This window comes from Falco biarmicus, chromosome 7, assembly GCF_023638135.1.
Source record: "Falco biarmicus isolate bFalBia1 chromosome 7, bFalBia1.pri, whole genome shotgun sequence".
NCBI lineage: Eukaryota > Metazoa > Chordata > Aves > Falconiformes > Falconidae > Falco > Falco biarmicus.
In genome coordinates, this window is record NC_079294.1 from 57347839 (window position 1) to 57359354 (window position 11516).

Here is an 11516-nt window from a genome sequence, read left to right on the forward strand (position 1 = left end):
AGCTAGTAGCTGAAGTGGCAAGTGGGCAGTTTACTTGGAGCACTTAAGAGACTTAGAAAAGTAGTCTGGGATTTTACTTTTCTTTGTCCTTTTGACAGTGAACATCTAAGTTGTTTAATATATCTCCCGGGGAATTGAATTTAATATCTTGAGTTATATTGTTTCTGTGGTTGGGTGTGTTGTTGTTTTTTTTTTTTTTTTCCAAAGTACTAAAAAGCCCTGCAGCTAAGACTTCCAGATACCCTTTCTCACTGAGCCCATTTAGTCATAGGGTATTTTATCTAGAACTGTTGCTATCCCGATTTCTTTTTCAGGAAGGCAGAGGTTTGTCATCTTTGCTTGGGCGAGTTAGTGAGCCATAACTGCCATGGAGTTCACCACACTGCTGCAGAGGTTTCTTGGTTTAACACTGGCTCATTATTTTTGTCCACAGACGACCCTTTGAAAATTTCTTGCAGTAATACATAAAAAGTATTAATATTTCAGGTATATGGAGTGTATATTTTTTAATTACATTCTGGAAGTGGCATCTAGGGAGTGTATCTCAAGAGCAAAGTGCTATCTATGTATCTAGTTGCTAAAACAAATCAAGCATCATGTAAAGTTTCTCAGAGGTAGCAGTGAGTTTAAGGATGACACATGATCTGCAAAGCTCTATGGACTTCATAGTTTTGAATTGGTGACTGAGTTATTTTGTGGGATTTGTATTACTCATAATAAATAATAAAAAGCAAGTTACTGTTGATAAGAAACTAAATATATTTCCCAGAAATGTATATATATGGAATAATTCAGTTGTTTGTACCTTCTCTCCAAAGAATGTACAGGTTTCTAACTGGAGATTCTCAATGCAAAGACAGTTAAGGATTGTTGATTCCTATGGTAACATGTGGATCTTACTCTAGTCTTCAAACTGATGGGTAGAATGCTCCACTATGTGTAGAAGTGAAATTTGCTTTGTCTCCTATTATATAGCATTGAGAATGTCTAGGATTGTTTTGATATGTGAACTGTGTGTTCTGCTCTTGCAAACAGTTCTGAGATTGTAATAAAGATGTGTGCTTATGAGAAACATCCTCTTCTCGGTTCCTACAATTGCAAACAGGATATAAGAAATTAACTGAATGCTAGCCATGATTAATTAATGCTATGCAATGGATTAACTGAAAGTGCACTCTGGCTGTCCAGTCATATACCTTAAATTAAGTCAAGACAAAAGGTGAAATTTGGGCCTAAATAAACAAATAGTTTTTGCCAGTGACTTCATTAGTGGGAAGAGTGTTTCAGGTTTTCTTTAATTTGGGTATATTTCTTTGAGGTTTTGTTGTGCTTTCTTAGCCTGTGTCTGTCTGTCTGCCTGCCTGCCGCCACCGCCCCCTTCCCCTTTTCTGTCATTCCCCCCCCTTTCTCCAAAACTTCTGAATTCCTTAACTGTGTTTAATGCTGAAGTCACTGGTATATATTATGGAAACTCTTGACAGGGTAGGGAAGAGAGATTTTAATTATGCCCCCACTGGTGGAAAATCTGTGGTGAGAGGTCAATGGTTCTGTCTTGTTTGGCACCACAGGAAACTGAATGTCAGTACCTTCATTTAGAGGAAGGAAGTGATGGTTTTAGAGAGAAGGTTGATGTCACAAGGGACATGGCAGGGCAGCAAGTAGGGGACTGAGGAGGTGGCAGGCTTCATTTGATCCACTGCTCATGTAACAACTGCCTCATGGAAAAAGGGGTCCTCTAGTGTTACCAGCCAAATGCATGTGGCAGCTGGCTTCTTGACCTGTCTCGGCTTCAGTTTCTTGGCTAAATTAGAATGGGTGAATTACAGTTATCTGCCTTGCCTGAAAAACAGAGGGAAATTTAATTTTGAAGGAGTGATTAAAATACTAGCTGTTCGTTGTGTACAATATAAGGAGAAGCTGGTATTGAGCACTTGTTACCTTTCAGTTGAGTGGTATGTGCTGAGCACTCTGGTAGGTCAGCAATGTGTATGCCTGTTCTGAGGGTGAGCACAGGAGTAAATGAGTTAAATGGTGGTAATATTTGCCAGCAGCGTGATATGGAAATGCTGCCCACTGCATCACACAGATCTGCTACCATCTGTTCATAAAGGTTTGCTGCACTGAGAGGAGCAGAAAACTGTATAATTTTCCTTATGTTAAAGCTTGTAGAAAAACTTTCTTTTGTTTTTTCTCTGGATGTTTATTTTCTCTGAATTCAAGTCAAGTCTCTTTGTTTAATGAAATTTCCATAGATTTATGAACTTAAGCAAAGTAGCCTTAGTCACATAAATAATATTTTCTTCTGTCTGATCAACATTGATTTTTTTTTTTTGCTTTGCTTTGCTATTCAAGCAAATACATAAACACAGTAATTAAGGTAGCAGGACAAGCAGTATGTTATGTGGATCATATGGTATTTGTATATCTTACTGATAATATACCTAAAAGGGATCATTTCACAATGACCTTATGGTCGTAGTTATCAGACAGTCTATATTTTGATTTTTAGAATTAAGCAGATCAAAGAGTATATTCACAATCATTTCCACATTTGTTACTGATGGTGTTTGCCATTATTCTTGGCCAAATATTTTAAGAGTTTTGTTTTTAATACTGGCTGTGCAGCCCAACTAAGGCTGTGGGGTAGTCTGTTTGTATAGGGTCTCAGACTACCAGCCTTTAGTATCAATACTGTATTGTAAAGGTAAGGTCAGCTGGTCTTAAATACAAATTTTTATTAAGAGGACAGCTGTGTAATAGCAAGTATGAGTAGGACCATGCAGCATCTTTGACCGTTTTCCCATCTACAAATGGCTGTTTGGGCACCAGCTGTGCTGTATTACTGAACCACACTGAAAGGTCTGATGTACAGCGTATGGGACTTCTAAGCAGTTATATTCTGATATTGAAACGGTCTCCAGTTGTCTCTATCCCAACACCTCTTTGTGCCCCATTAACCTGTTCAGGAGTCATCAGCTTTCGCTTACCTAAAGAATTTGTCAGTGTTTTGCTGGTGATGAGAACAATAGTTGCTACCTTTTATCTTCTGCCTCACCTCTTTGGGGAATCCCTGGAGCAGGAGACATACACGCTGAGCTTCAGTGTTTTCCAGCTGCTTTTTACTAGGAGCACCACAGTATACCTCAGTTGTTGCTGCAAGTAGTGGATTAGATCAAGCCTGAATTTGGCCTGCTTTGTACCAAAGAGCCAAAGTAATGCCGGCAGGCTTAAGAGCAAAGTGCTCTCCATTTGGTTCTTGAACTAGGCCTAGTGCCAGTCCAAAGATTAATTATATCCATTATGTCTTGGTCCTAAATAAATATATAAAATGTTGAAGAGGAGAGATGCCTAGGAGAGAGAATTCAGCATTGCAAATGACTGGATTACTTGGTCCTGCCATGACCAAGAAATGCAGTAGACATAAACTGGCTACTATGAAATTTAGTGATATACTAATTTATTATTATTTGTACAGCTTAATTTGATGCTTGGGTGCTTAGACTTGTAGCATCAGTGTGAATTCTCCATCTGTGCAGTTGTACCAATGCAGTAAAGAACTCAGATTAATTTATAGAGATGGCTGTTGACCGGAACCCCTGTCTGAAGAAAAGTCTGAAACATTTTATTGAAAAAATATAAACCAGAACAACTTTGAAGCAGGAATTAAAAATACTCAAAGAGATACTGAGGCAATAATTCTTTTAAGTATTTGGGAGTATCAGACACTGAATTGTCTGAAGTGTCTTCCCCCCTGCCCCCCTCCCCTCACCTCCTGAGGTGGGTAACTGGAAACTTGGGAGCTGATGCTGCAAAAGCACCAGGAATCCTTTCCCATTCCAACTGCAGAGACTGTAAGTAACTCTAGTAATTACTTTAATGGGGGAAAGATATGAGAGTGCTTATGTATATTGCTATATAGAGCCCAAAGGTCTAAGGGATTTATCCTGTTGTCTGCACCTTTTTTCAGTCATTTTACAGTCGTGTTGACGTGGCTATACAACTTGTATTTTTTGGTGGTAATAGATATATGCAATATATATAAACTGTCAATGCATTTAAAAAACCCCATATCTACATTTTGTGTCCATTTCTAAACTTCGGTCTCTTGACTGTTCCTGCTTCTAGGGAACAGAGTGGTTGAATGTTGCTGGCTTTTTCTCTTATTTCCAGCTGAGAGAAACTGAACAGATGGGAGTGGGAGAAAAAAATAATGACAAGCCAGTGCAGATAGCGTGATAAATTTGTTGGTGTTGTGTTTGTTTTTGTTTGTGTGGTTGTTTTTTTTTTTTAATTTGGGAGGACAGGGCACTTCAGAAAAGGTAGCAAAAATACACAAATATGTTTTGAGTGTTTTTTGTCCATGACTCAAATTTCTTCAGGTGCTACCTGGATGTGGTGGGAAGGGAAATAGTCTGTGCTACTATATTTAGAAAGGGTTACATCCATAAGGTAATGCAACCACCAGCATTTCAGAACTCTGCCAGATGGTGTTGGCTGTAAGGAAGTTCTGTGATTCATTTGGTAAAATATTTGTCACTGCAAATAAGGAGCTTCAGACTCATTGGTCTAGTCAGTGGTGGAAACCACCACTGGTCTCACCAGATGCAACACTGGACATAAAGGAAACTTCTTATGATGCTACTTTTCAGCCTGGGTACTTTGCCCAATGAGATGCAACTGTAAATTGGTTTTGCTTGTAGTTCCATCTCAGGGTTCAGCAGATATTAAATTAGCTGTTTCAAAAACCTGAAATATCTATTCAAAAATATCAAAATTATTTATGAAATTTTCCTTTACCGTGTGTTTATGGTGATTGATCAAAGGAGAAATGAGTTTTCAATTTAATTAAACACTCTCTTCCCCATTTTGGAACGAGCAGTGGGAACATTAGCCCAGGAATGGGATATCTAGTAGAAGAACCAAAAAGAAGGGATGGGGGAAGGCTAGAACAATGCTGTGTTTTTTTGTCAAATAACTCTTTGGGGAAAAGATCTGCATAGTAATATTCCAGTGATTTATGCTAGCCAAAAAAACCCAAAACAAAACAAACCCTCAAAACTTTTGTATAGCTTTGCTCTCAGTTGTGCTGTTCTCAAACATTTACTGTTCAGTTTCTGCTTTAGTGTCCCAAAGTTCAAATCTGTCCCTCCTTGCTAGTAATTAGTAAGTAGCAATACTGCAAAATAATTTCCCAAGGAATACTCTGGTAGCTGCCTTGGAAAAGTGACTAAGCATCCTCAGAGGCGACATCACATAACATGTTATGTTCCAAGAAGGACATACACTGACAGAAGGGATGTCTAGAGAGACACAACAGAAGCCTTTCAGACTTCTGATAAGCTTTTATGAGTTAAAGAAAATACCTCTCAGGACATAGATGGCTTCAAATCAGCTCCCCTCCCACATGTAAAACCATGGAAATCCAAGACTATTGCAATTTACATAGTCAGAATTACCTACTTAGGAATAGGGCTTCCTATGTCAAGAAATGATTATGGAAGAATTCTGTCTTAGTCTTGAGAGAGACAGAGCTTCAGCTTTCTCTAGCAGTGCAAGTCAGGCTTTTAGCTCTGGGTTTGTTTTTTTTTTTCCCCAGAAGTGCATGGTTTTTGCTGTTGTGGAATTCAGACACCAGAGAACCTTCAGTTATGAAGTAATTTTTCTGATCCCAGAATATCTATCTTGATACTGTAATCAAGAAAAATGTATTTAGAAAGAACCTGTGCCAAAGAGATGCTTTGGACCTTGATTAATATACACCAGCACCGTTTTGCTCTCTTTAATATACTTATCTGATTAAATCATGTTAAGTATTGGTAGCGGGGAGGCTACAGGGGTGGCTTCTGTGAGAAGCTGCCAGAAGCTTCCCCAGGTCCAACAGAGCCGCTGCCAGCCGGCTCCAAGGCAGACCCGCTGCTGGCCAAGGCCAAGCCCAGCAGTGATGGTGGTAGCGCCTCTGGGATAACATATTGCACGGGAGAACTGCATAACTGCAGATGGAGAAAGGAGTGAGATTATGTGAGAGCAACAGCTCTGCAGACAGCCAGGTCAGTGCAGAAGGAGAGGCAGGAGGTGCTCCAGGCGCCAGAGCAGAGATCCCCCCGCAGCCCATGGAGGCTGACGGTGGAGCAGAGATCCTCCTGCAGCCCGTGGATGATGGATGCCCAAAGGAGGCTGTGACCCTGTAGGAAGCCCACACTAGAGCAGGCTCCTGGCAGGACCTGTGGACCCATGGAGGGAAGAGCCCAGGCTGGAGCAGGTTTGCTGGCAGGACCTGTGACCCCGCAGGGGACTCACGCTGGAGCAGTCTGTGCCTGAAGGACAGCACCCACCGGGAGGGACCCACGCTGGAGCAGTACATGAAGAACTGCAGCCCGTGGGAAGGACTCAGGTTGGAGACATTCATGGAGGACTGTCTCCCCTGGGAAGGATCTCACGCTGGAGCAGGGGGAGAGTATGAGCAGGAAGACGTGGCAGAAACAAGGTGTGATGATCTGACTGTAACCCCTGTTGCCCATTCCCCTGCGCTGCTTTGGGGGGAGTAGGTAGAGATATCGGGAATTAAGTTAAGCCTGGGAAGAAGAGAGGAGTGGGGGGAAGGGTTTTTTCTGATTTGAATGGTACTAAATTGAAGTAACTTTGCCCAAGTCAAGTCTGTTTTACCTGTGGCAGTAATTGCTGAGTGATCTACCTGTCCTTACCTCTAGTCACGGGTCTTTCATTGTATTTTCTCTCCCATGTCCGGTTGAGGAGGGGAGTGATGGCTTTGGGTGGGCACCTGGCATTCAGCCAGGGTCAAACCACCACATGATCTCATTAAAATGTCATCCAAATATAGATATATATTTTCTTTATGCACAGATATTTATCTCTTCCTTTAACAAAACCATCAAATACACATTTCAATATATAATGAAGGATTTAAGTATAGAGAAAAATTCCAAGAGAACTTTGCTAGCTTGCCTGTGCTTTACTTTGACCAGAGTGCTTCATTTCATGTCATCTTGCCAGGTTTCTTGGAGCGAGTGACACATGCTGAATGTTAAATTTGCATAGTGCTGGGGTAAGGAAAGCAATAACATACGTATTGTGTACATATACATTACATATGTATGGCCTACACATGACCCTATAGAGTTGCATGTTAGATATCTGATGTTCAATCAGAATATTAGAGGGAAGGGAAATGCAATTCTATCTTTTGTCAGTCAGCATACAGTTTTCACAAAGTGAAGCCTTTATTATGTAGGACCTGATGAGTTTGGAGTGATGTATGAAAGAAATGGAACCACTGGTGATGGTATAAAAATTTATACTAAGGTGTAGTGTTACAGCATAACATTTTATTATTCCTTACATTTAATGTATGCTAGCAGGATTTGGGAAAAAAAGTAGAAAATTTATTCTTTTTGAATAATAATCAATTTTCAAGAATCAAGGGAACGGGTAATGATCTACTTTTTACTGACTAAAATATCAAAGAGAATAAAAATTAGAATTACTAATGAGAAAAGAAAGGGCTTAAACTGCAATGATAAACTTGATCTCAGTATTTTTAGATTTAAAGTGATTTTTACAGCTGATTTTTCACATGTGATCCTTCCAATACAAAATAAAGAAAACTATTCAGGTATTGTACTTAGAAAACTGAATATTTAACATTGTTCTGCTCTGGCAGAAACTCTATCTTATTTTACAGTGAAGACACTTTTAAAAAGGTTTATTTTTGTCCTGAATGATTTATTGTTTGTACATCTTTTGTTAAGTGATTATAAGGCTGACAACCTGACACTTGACAAACCTCTTCCCTAATCCTTGTAATTAATTTGCTTTATTCAGGCTAAAATAGAGCATTGCTTGTTAAAAGTTAATTTACTCCTGGCGAAAAAAGAACTAGTGTATAGAATCTCACCTCTAAACCTCACGTACAGATCAACCATACAGACATAAAAAGCACACTGGAAAGTTCTTGTCAGTGCTGGGTTTTAGTATCAGTGGATAAAAAATGATAACAAAGGATCTTTTGATTTTTACCACAGGAGCACATTGGCTTTTTTGTTCTGTTTGACACCAACTAATTAGGTTGGTCTGTTGTCAGAACGATTGCATAGAAACAGTTTCTTTCATGTATTGTTATTCTATGGCAGGTTTTCATTGCTTGCTAAATTGAATCCTATTCAGTTAGACTTGAGGCAGAGATAGTATTGATTCTTGGGAAAGCACCCAGAGCTCCTGAGATTCTGTACTCCTATTTATTCATCTGTTTAATGCTGGGCCTAAATATGTGGGTATTTTATGAAGGCTTGGGGATTGCCAAAGGATGCAGAAATACTTCCACTGGAAAATACATGTAAAATGCATTAACTTGCTGCCCTTTTTATAGAACATTAGTGACACCCAGTGGTTATGGAGTAATATACATTATAAAATCTATTCTAAGCCTTTTTTCCTTATAAAAGCTGGAGCTCAGACAACCCATGGAAAAGCTGCTCGAGGTCCAAGTACCTTTGTCAGGTCTATATTCTGCCTGTACTTTAGGTTCACAAATTTGAATAAGTTTAAGTGTAGAGGAATGAAGGCAGTGAGTTGATTAGCATTGATAATATGCAGCTGTGGCCTTGCCTCGATGGCAGTGGGTTGGTTGACATGGATGATGTGCAGCTGTAGCTTGTTCCTGCTAAGTAGTTAAATAGCCCTGAGGATTAGGGTTGGGGAGGAGTGGTGTGACTTCTGGAGGAATGAGAAACAGCGTGAACAGTAGAATCTGACTGGTGGTAAAGTCCTGTGCAGCCTACTAGTTTGTTCTGCAACAACTGGTGTCCCGTGTGAGGCTGGCTGAGTTGGGTTCCAACCGCAACAACTGGCGCCCAATGTACTTGAGACAAGTGGGAGAAACTGGGACCCGTAACAGACACTGTGAGAGGTGAGCCATTGACAACTAATTGATATGGGTATTGCAATATTTGTTGTCCATCTTAACTCGGATTGCAACTTTTGGCACCCAGCATAGACGGGGACTAATTGACATGGGTGCAGAAGAAAAGTCTATGTTAAAAATGCTTATAGATATATTTGAAAAAAGAAGCATAAAAAAAGCAAGAAGGCAACAAGAACTTTGCTAGGATGGTGCGAAGTAAATGATGTGCTAGTTACACAGAAAAATTGTCTCCGGCGTTCAGATATGGCAAAATGCTGGAAAACTACTTTTTGAGGCTACCTTGGGGGGGGTGTGGTGGTAAAATTGCAACAACATCACTACAACATGGAGATTAGTCTTAGACTTACTAGAACAATTAAAAGTGGACAGGGAGACAAATTCTATATTTGAAAAAAAAAAAGGTGGAAAGTATGATAAAATAGCAGTGAGAATTTTGCTAGTGTGGTGTAAAAAGAATGATTTGCCAGTTGTGGTGAAAAATGTCTCCAGCACTCAGATATAGCAGAGCGCTGGAATGTTACTTTTTGGGGCTGCCACGAGAGGGGACAAAATTGCTACAGCGTCATTGACAACATGGAGATTGGTCTTAGATTTACTAGAATGATCAGAAGTGGACAGGGAGAGAAAGGCCACAGCTGCATATTATCAATGCTAATCAACCCACTGCCTTCATTCCTCTACACTTAAGTAAACGAAATAAATAAAAAAAGCACTTCAAACTTGTTTTGAAGTAGTTCTCACTTTATCACAGCTTACTGACAATGGGGAAAGTCCCCTCTTTATTTCACACTTTAAAATAGTACACTGTATTGCCATGTGATTTAGTCTTCTCTTTTGGTATGGCTTAGGTAAGCATACAGAAAGCTGGGTTAACTGTTTTATGCTACTATCATTCCCCTTTTGTACCTTGCTTGTTTTGCTAGGACTTGATTTGTTGTTTTGCAAATACATTTAATAATTAATATTTGCAAGGTGTTTTGAAATTATGGGTCGTAAACTATCTTTTTACTATGTCAGCTGTGCCTTATTCACAAGCATAACCTGCTGATGAATTCAGTGAGACTTTTGTCCTACTAAGTTCCTTAAGATTAATTTTTTTGATTCAGCCTACAGCAAGAGGTCTGAGCATTTGTCTAAGATCTCAGACTTGGAAATATATCTCCTAAATATGGATGGTCTTAATGGGAGTGATTTCAGCAGAGGACATAGAAGGGCCAGAGAGCAAGACTTCATACCCCAGTGACACAAAGGTGATATGCTCTTACTAGTACCCTTCTATGCTTGAGAAAGTTGGAGGAAGAAAGGAAAAGATGCGGTGAGAAGGGAGGTGGAAGGGGGGAAAAAAAAAAAAAGGTAATCTAATGCATGTGAACCTATCTCTGTACAGGTAGGGGCTGGTGTAAACTTAAGGCTCATGAGGAACATTTGGGTTTAATTACTTTTACATACTTGGGCAAGTCATATAGTTCTAACTGTGTCTGGTTTTCATCTGTAAAATGGCGATATCAGTGCTTCTCTGTTTTTGAGAATAAATATACTAAAACCTAGTGACAGTATTTTTTACGGGAGTCGGGCCACTGCAGTATGCAACTGCTTGATTTGGTGCATGTAAACTGTGCCATCTCTCTCACGGAGAAAGGAACATGAATCTTTCACTGATAGGAAGGCGGTGTGTGTGTGAAAACAAATAGACTTTCTCCTCCACAAAGCCTTTTGGCATTGATTTTAATCAGAAGAAAATCCTACTACTGTTAGGGAAGAATGTAAGACTTCGAGACTTTTCAAAGACAGGCGTTGTTCAGCAAGCATGGTAGACCCAGCAGTTTTTAATCTCCAATTTAGAAGGAAAGCTTATCTAGGATATCTTACGACTTTATTTCAGTGTCATTGTCTTTGTATGAATTTGTTTGAAACGTAATGCCTTTGTTTCTTAAAATGAAATATCTGTCTGTTTCTTGTCTGGCAGTGTGCTAATCTCTTTTCAGAGATGCTAAGGGTAATCTGAGAGACCATGGCTGCATTTATTCAGAATCTGTTTCAGAAGAGATGCTGTTATTGTGAAGGGGTTGATTTTGAGTCTTGGAATGAGCAGCAAAATTAACTGACCATAAACCTGAAAACAGTCACTCAGCCCTCATGGTCTGTCTTTTGGTATCTATAACCCTTTCTGTCCACTTCTGTGCAATGCTGATCAATTTAGAACAGGTAATATTTCTATTCAGATTGGCTAGTACGCTGCTTTTTGATTGCAAAGGAGAATCCATGAAATTGAAATGAGACCGATGTAGGATTGATTTTCTTCTATGTGTCTTACTTTATCAAGACTTGAGCTGAAATATTTCAATATCATATTTTTTTCAGATGCATGCCTTTAACTACAGAATATATTTATCCTATCTCCCAGAGAAATGAATAATACCATGAGGAGCTATTTAATCATGAGCATGGAGATTGCTCTGCAGATTGCTGTGCTCTGACCACGCCAGTCAATACGGAATAAGAAAAATAATGTTGGGAAACAAGGTGTCTGATTCATAGTTACTTAGCAGTAAACATAGCCTGTACTTTCTAAACAGCT